Below are 9,031 nucleotides of genomic sequence, written 5' to 3'. Positions count from 1 at the left end.
CTAGTACGTACCAGTAGTACAGCCACCAAGGGTAAATACTCGTATTACGTTCACAAGACAGAAATCTTAGTTTTAAAGCTTTAAGGAATTGGCGTTCGCAAGACGTGCATGCTGAAACAGTGTTTTCTCAGAGTCGAGAACTTACGGCTAAAGCGTGTGGTGTATGTGTGCATACTGTGTTGCGTATTATAAAACAGGGTAACGTATCTACCACAGAAATCGGTGAACCCCTATTCAAATCTTCTGGGAAACATGCCAGAAAACAGAAACGAGCGATGATGATGATGATGACCTTGCAGTTCCTCTATAATAAATAACTTCAAACTTCTTTCAGGTACGAGTTTCTCTTATATGCTGCAGTGATATGATATGATCCTGTGTAGAATTCTTCACTATATATTTCATTGTACTCAAATGTCACGTGCATTCATTATACCCATAAAAAGCTGAATATTGGACACAGCGAATTATCTGTGTTTCCCTTCCGCTAGCAGTTGGTTTGGCAGCAGCGCGACAGCACTGGCTGCGTATTGGCTGAACTCATGTTCCTTCTAAAAGCGTACGTCGTATAATACACGCTTATCAACGTTTCTAATTGAAATTCTTTATTCCAAGCAAACAAGTATTTGCAACTGATTAAATATTTTGCTTTTATTTTTTCGAGACATTCGAGACGAGACGAGACTTTTCAAAAGCCGTCCCGTCCCGTCTCGAGTCTCGTCTCGAAAACGAGACGAGAAAGGCATTCCGTCTCGTCCCGTCTCGAATTTCAAAAGGCTTGTCCCGTCTCGTGTCTCGTCTCGAAAACGAGACGAGACACGAGACGAGACGGGACATGTCCCGTCCCGTGAGCAACACTACTGGCAATACACCCTCTTAAACGAACGCATCTTTTATGGTGATAATATAACACGTTCCCTGTGAGTTCTTTCTGTATATATATTTTTTTCTCAAATGGCATAACGTTGACGCCTCATAATGAAGAGGTTCTGGTTTCTACTGCCCCCTCCCCTGGTGGAAGCATCTGCATATTGCACACTGGTTCGGACTCCACATTAAACTGTAGGTTTAGTCCCGATTAGCCTATCGGAGCATAAAATTCGACTCACAAACAAATAAACAAAATTTTCTTATGGATACTTCGTGATATAGCTTTTCTTCTTTACTTCATCGGCATCTACAGATTCTGTTGACCTTTTCGGCTACACCTCTGATGCTTCTAAAGTTTAAACCATTCTCAAAACAAAGGCCTTAAAACAAAGCTTTCCTTCCAACCGCTTCTTCTAATTCTACGTAAGTTAATCACAAGAAAAATCGCATGATTACGTAACTGATAGGCAAAATTTATGTCTGGAACCAGGATTTCTAAATAGCATTAGCCACCCATTATCAATTCAATAATTCTGTTGCTTTTTCCAAACCCACATAACTGTTACATCAAAATTAATATAACTCGGTATTGTAGTGGTTATTGTGACTGCTTCTTATTAGTATTTATTAGTAGAACGAATACAAAGTTGTTATTTTGTATACCATGTAGATATTTGAAAATGACAGGCTAATGTAAAATATAAATATAAAAATTGTAATGAAATAAAGAAAGAAACACTTCTGGAATTTCAATGTAGACCCAGTGGCGGCGATCAGGGGGCAAGGGGGCTGTTGCCCCCACTTTTCGCCACTTTTGCCCCCACACTATGCTAAGCCTTATCTACAAAGGGAAATGTACTGTCTTTGCACCCCTGGTTTTGGAACCCGATCGCCGCCACTGTGTAGACCTAATTAAAAAGTCGAAATATTTTATTGTGTTGCTGGAGGAAACAACGCTGAGGTGTTTATTTGTTTATTTAATTATTATTTTAATCATACGCAGGCCGGGATTTATATATGTGAAGCCCCGGAGCTTACATCACCAAGACCCCACCCAAACCCCTCCACACTTTCAGTTATAACTTTTCGCCAAGCTACATGAGGTGGTTAGTTATACGTATTTCTACATATTTTTCATCGCATCCGAAGGACCTATTTTTTTCTGTATGTGGTACTTTTCAAAGCAGTTTTTTCCCCAGTGAAGGAAAGCTGCAGCTCTCAAGCTCACACTAAACCCTGATCTCATTTTGACCATACCCTGCATAATTTTGCCTCCTAAGCCCCACTAGCTTCTTCTAATCATAGAAGTATTCAATTGGTCACAGTTGTCTTTTTTAAAGCTCTCTAGTAATTCCTTTTGCTTTCTAATGACAAAGTTAAATCAGCTTTTTATTGGATGATGATATGTGAACATTTCTAGTATAGATAATATTCATTAGTAAAATATATATGTAATGAACACCAGAATACACTTATTTTTTGCAACATTCACATATCTCTAAGTATATGTACTTAGTGAATGTGTTTGGGTGGGCAATCGGGTGGGCACAGGAATTTTTGGGTGGGCGCTTGCCCACCCGTGCCCACCCCTGTCGCCGTCCCTGGGTGACTTTTTCCTTCTTCATTTCACAACTTGAGACCATGAATTTTCTTGTTTGTATTTTACAGTGTCATATTTCTGTTCATTTATTCTCTCAGTTTCTAGAATGTTTATGATTTTGTTTTTCGATAGCAGTTCAAGTTGTAGCTGTCTGTTTTGCATCAACAGCTTCTCACTCACAATTTTCACAAGGGGCCATATTTATTTTCACGGCTTTTTATCTCTCTTACAATTTAAATCTCTCTTTCAATTGCAATTTAAAAGCACTACTCCACAATTTTTTTATTGACACATACAACAAACAGTTCGTGAATCGTTGTCACAGCTCAGTTCAGTTTCTGACCCGCTCACAGGAACGAATTCACGCGATTGGAACCAAAACAAATCACTGACTACAAGAGTCCAGTTCACCCGTTCACAGGAACCATTCACGTGATTTAAGGAACCAAAACAAATCTTACGTTCGTATCATATTTCTGTGTTTCTTTGCAACTTGCTTTTCAAAGTTGGATTAGATCACTTGTGTTCGACCTCGGGCTTACTTTGGAACACTAGGAGAAGCTTGTAAAGTTGTATTTATCTGATTTTCCGTTCAAAACTGATTAAAACCGGGAGAATTATAAACTACTTGCAGATTCCAGATGTCATTTTTTTTTTTTTTGCCTGACATAAGAGCACTTATCTTTGCATTTCTTAATCTTATCCTTCATTAGGCTTCATTACTGAAGTACTCTTGTCTGGCCATTCACAACTTTAAGTAGTAATCTCTGAAAATGTAATTCCATTGTTTGTAAAGAACATAGAGGATTTTGTATGTGGTACAGTCACGGACACTGCTGGCTTGTAATATTGACTTTCAATGGAATCGTTACAAGTCGGCAGTGTCCGTGACTGTACATACGCTATCTTGTGGAATTGGGCAGCTTGCCAATGGCTGAATCTTGAACTGTGCCAATTTTATGTTTCCAGTGAAGGCCATGATGATGCCACCACACACACAGCTAAATTCTTGGCTTGTGAAAGGAAAGGAGGAGAGAGGAGAAGGGTGCACATGATGTTTCTGTTAACATAGTCAAGTGAAATGTGCCTATGAGTGAAAGAATCTGGGAATTTTGAAAGCATCCAAAAACCTGGAAAAGTACTGAAATCAAGTTGTTTTTGTACTTGCAAGGATTTGGGAATAAATATTAATTCTATTTCTTTCTATTTAAAAATGTTTTTGTCGTTAACTTTTGTTTCATTTCTTTGAACAACATTGAATAAACTTTATTTTCTTTAATGGCAATTGTAGTTTAACCCTTAAAACTGTGTTGGTAGCATGTTAAGAAACCACAGAATAGTGTGGATATGTATTTTAAAATTGTCTGGAAAAGTCTAAACACGTAATGGGGCAAAATAGTGGGAAGCCTGATAGTACACCCAGGCACTTAACTAGAACTATATTTCAGGAGGGGTCTGAATGAAGTCTCTCAAATGTAATGATAATAACAATAAAGTTTATAATTAATGGGTTAATAAGATTAGTATGACTAATAACAATATTAAAGTTAAAATTATCAATTAATAATTATTATTATGAACAGGTATAAAGATGATAGAATATAGATATAACATAGGGGAACTTGGGGCAAGTTGGCGATGGTAATATATTTTGCTTCATGACTCCGAGAGTACTTCAGGGAAATGAACCTAATTGTTTAAATACATAACTAGAACCTTCTGCTCCAATAATAGAATACACGCGATCATATCAACAATGTTAGGTAAAACACATATAACAATTTACATAGCAGTGCAAAAGTCGCCAACTTGCCCCAAGGGGTAGGTAATTTGATGAACTATGTGGGGCAAGATGAAGAACAGCAACTCCGAGATGAATGAAGAATGTAATATATTCTGAAAGAAGGTAATACATGAAACATGCTGCCACTTGTACATGTTGTAGGCCTAAAAAATTTAAAAAGTAAAGAATTTTCAAAATTAACAATAGAATGTCAAATAATATCGTCATTGTCTACACACACATTGACGTAGAACTCAAAACATGTCACAAATGAATGATTCGCCTTCGTACCCCGAACAGAGATCATGCCACCATTCTTTGCAATGTGACTACTTATCCAGTCTTCATGCGAAAGAAAAATGAAGGATTTATCACTGGGTTAATCCACATCAAATCAACGCAAAAACTAAGATTTTGACACCCACCAACTCCGATTTCGATGAAATTTGGTATACACCCTTCCTTTAGGGTTGAAGAAACCCCCTATTTTTTTTTCCATTATCTCAAACGGTTTTCATTTTACAGCACTTTGAAATGCCATCAAATCAGTGTTGTCTGTCACTCTTGAGACCCTCGACACAAGATACCCTTGCTTACATTCTATTTCTTTTCTCCTTAACCAATCATCAGATATCTTTGAAATTTTACAAAAAAGTTCAATGAAATAATGAGGATTCCAGAAAAAAAAACATCAGCACTCAAAAAATTTTACAAATGCCTATAAAAAGACTAATAATGGATTTGTAGCCTAATTTTGATGGTGGAAAAACTAGGTTACGAAAATCTGAATTTTCATCATGTGGGTATGATGGAACCCAGTAGCGAACGCAGGATTTCATCAAGGGGGGTGTTATTTCTAAAACTTTTTTCCAAATTCACATTACCATTGTTTTATTATACTTTAATTAAATAATAATAATCACAATTAATTAATAATACTTATAATTAATTAATTAGCTAAATTAATACTAATAATACTACTAATACCACTACTACTGCTATTAAGTAGTAGAGATCTACATAAATATAGTATTTATGAAAACATTAGAACGAAATTACTTTCTAGTCATTCGATTTTTATTTTATTTATTTACTTTATTTATTTATTTTATTCGATTCCTGGGAGCAATTTTTTGCTTCTTTGTTACGAAATAATTGTCTGGTCAACGAGGTGAGACATTTCAAGAGTGAAGAAGATCCATAAATACAAGAAAATATATTAAAATAAATTGAAATAATCAAACTATGGAACTCATCCAAGGAGCTGCGGTGATTTGGTCGGTAGAGCGTCTGACAAGTGACAATCACGCGGGAGATCCGGATTCGAATCCCGGAATTGGTTGGAATTTTTCCGGCTTCTTCCCCGCATAAATGTCCCCGATGATTCACATCTGGATTGTCTCCCTGTTCTTACCAATAAAACATTTTACAATAGTTAAACTTATTGTCGTTTGAATAATTGTCTAGTCAACAAGGTGACACATTTTAAAGAGAGACATTCAAAAGTGCTGCGGTAAACAATACAATGGGAAGGTGAATTGGTGACTGTATTTTTGTCCGCCTAGCCTTTGTCTATACATTAGCCTCTTACAACGTACCAACAACTTTATTTAGTTAATTCTCGATGTTCACACACAAAAAAATACATGTTCGTTGAACACTGGCGTACGTAGAGGGATGGCCGATGGTGTTCCAGCCCCTACCGAAATTTTGAGAAAATTAGAATTTTCAAATAAAAATCCGTTAAGAACTTTAAAAAATCAAAATATGTAAATGCGAAACCTCTTTTAAAGTGAATTCCGATTACCATTTTTGTCTTTGAATACAATTTTAATAGACTGAAAAGCTCCAAAAATACGAAATATTTTATTATGCATCCTGCCCTCCAAAACGGAGCCATGTGCTATCCACATTTACTATTCCAGCCCCTCCCGAAAAAAAAATCCTGCGTACGGCAGTGTATTGAACATTGTTGCAACTGAGATACAAAACAACTTTTTTTCTCTTTTAAATCAGTTACCCTAACCTAACCTCATAAACTCGTGTTTATTTTCAAGGCATCACTCTGTAAAACGCGTTCGTTTGGAATGCTGTGCTTTTCTCCATGCTGCATGGAAATAATAATTCAAATTATTAATATTATTAGTATTATTATTATTAGTAGTAGTAGTAATAGTAGTAGTAGAAGTAGTAATAGTAATATTATTGTCCCAGATCTTTGACTGTGAAAAATTGGCCATTTCACTTTTTATCCACAGCATTTTTCATAATATTTCACAAGCTCAAGGGGGGGGTTTAAACCCCGTAACCCCCCCCTTGCGTACGCCACTGATGGAACCAAAAACTTTTGATGTTAAAAATCATTGCAAAGACATGCTCTTTCTCTACAATTTTCTTTTATTTTTATTCCTTCTAACGAAAATTTTACGGTTTTTGGAAATTGCCTAAAATTTCAGGGTCAATCCGTACCAAATGGTCCAGCACCGGTCGCTCGACCATTTTTCAAATTTTTCTTTTGTTTGTCGTTGTAACCCCTGCACAAGGGTAGTGTGACTTGCAACATTTTTGGCCTATCCAGACAGTTGCGATAATTGTGATAACTCGGCTAAGAAAAAGTTATAGAAATGTGGGGTAAAAGTCATTGTTTTCAGTACCTTTCAGGCTACATTTTATGTTCCGTATCTTTTTTCACCACATCTAATGCAAATGGATGAAATTTAGGGTCAAATCTGACTAATATTCAATTTTGAAGGGAAATCAATGTATAGGATATATATTTTTTTAGAAGGTAAGCAATGAAATATCATCGCTATAATTTCTTTTAGAGGAAACATGTACATCCAAAGTTTTATCAAAAAATATTTGAGCTCTGTTACTGGTTTCCGCATTGAGTTAAAGCTCTTTGAAAATCTCAAAATTTGGGCCCCAAATATATGTCTGGTTGGAAAGGTCTTCCCGATGGCATAGTGGTTACCTCGTGGTGTTGTAATCAAAGGGTCCCGGGTTCGATACCCAGTAGAGGGACATACTGGTTCGGATCCCACTTTAATAAACTGTAGGTCCAGTCTCGATTAGCCTTCCGTGCATATAGTTGACTTAAAACTGAAATCAAACTAATATTTGGTTGGGAACCTAATGAAATTCTATATTTACTGCATAAAGAGGTACCTGTAAAAAATTTCGGGATTGATATTACATAAAAAGTTACAACAGGGGGAAGTTTGGCAAAAAGAGACAAATTTATGTTATTAGTTACAATTATAGAGGAAAGGAGAGATATATGGCATAGGGGTACTAATTTGGCATGGTGCATTATCTCTGCTAGTAACTACTACCCTCTGTTGATGTTTCCTGGAACGAACCCTTGGAAGGTCTTTGCATTGTGAGTGTTATCGCGTTGAGCACCGCACGTGTACTGTGAGACAGGAGAACCTTGTTTGTTTTTCGAAGATTTCAGAAGTTTTTAGGTAAGTTGTATTTCCATCGGCAGTTTATTTGGTTGCAACAAAGTGGCAATAACCGTGTGTGCACTTAAAAGGCTATTGTTTGAAGCACAAATGAGCATAGTTGTTTTTTATGTGTGCTGCCAGGGTTCAGTAAAATTTCGATCAGGAAATCAAAGATGGCGAGGCTACAAATATGGCATAGTAGTATGCCATATTTGTACCCACACCACGCCATATTTGTATTCTACTATTCAATGTTCATTTGTAGGAATACATTAATTACTTTCATGACAAACACTAAGAAAAGTGACAATAAGTATAAAATAATAATAAATAAATGTATCCATTAGTCTAGGTAATAAATATCAACTACTTGTTTTGTTTAAAAATGAAATAAATTAATAATTCCTGTAACATACCATACCAGATACAAAGCAAGTTGTACTCGTCCCACTGTAAAGGTTAACGTTGGCATATGAAAGAACCGTTTTTGCCCGTTGTTCAATCGCAAGAGAAGGAGAGAGAGTATTGCGCAATCTTAGGTAGAAAAATGCTACAGTGAAACTAGAGGATGACCCATGGGCCTAATTGACGCAGGCAGCCACATTAATAGGGAACCGCCACACACTGCCTAAGAAGGAATATGAAAGATAATCGAACGTTAACCTCTATAATGGAACGATAACAGCTACAACATGCTAGTGGAGGTTCTATAGGGTCTGTATTCTTCTTTCAGACATGCCACCCAAAAGGAAGCAGTGGGACCATGACAACATGAGTCGAGCAATAGCATATTGCAGGAGAAGAGATGGAAAAGAAAAACTATGGACCAGAGAGAATATTTAACGTTGATGAAACTGGGTTAAGCATAGTGCAGTCGAGAGTTCGCCAGGTGTTGGCCCGTAAAGGTAAACGGCAAGTGGCAGGTGTTGCTATTGGCAAGAGAGAATCATGTTTGCATTGTATGCCTTCCTCCACATGCGTCGCATAAACTTCAACCTTTAGATAGGAGTTTTATGAGTCCACTGAAAGCAAGACACAGTGAAGAAATCCGCCTCTGGATGAGATCAATTCACGCACCCTAATCAACTTTGATATTGCAAAACTATTTGGGAAATGCATACTTAAAAGTTCAAACAGGGGCAATTGCTGTGAATGGATTTAAGGTAACGGGGATTTATCCTCTCAACCCCAACATTTTTGCCGATGAATTCATAAATGCCGAGATGGAGGCCTCTGCTGAAGATTTGACTACAGACATCAACACTTCATCCCAAAAAGCAACGGATGAGGCAGGACCTTCAACATCGAGGTTAACACCATGGAACATCT

This window comes from Lepisma saccharinum, chromosome 14 (assembly GCF_977018435.1).
Source record: "Lepisma saccharinum chromosome 14, izLepSacc3.1, whole genome shotgun sequence".
Lineage (NCBI taxonomy): Eukaryota > Metazoa > Arthropoda > Insecta > Zygentoma > Lepismatidae > Lepisma > Lepisma saccharinum.
Note: the sequence above shows the minus strand (reverse complement) of the source record.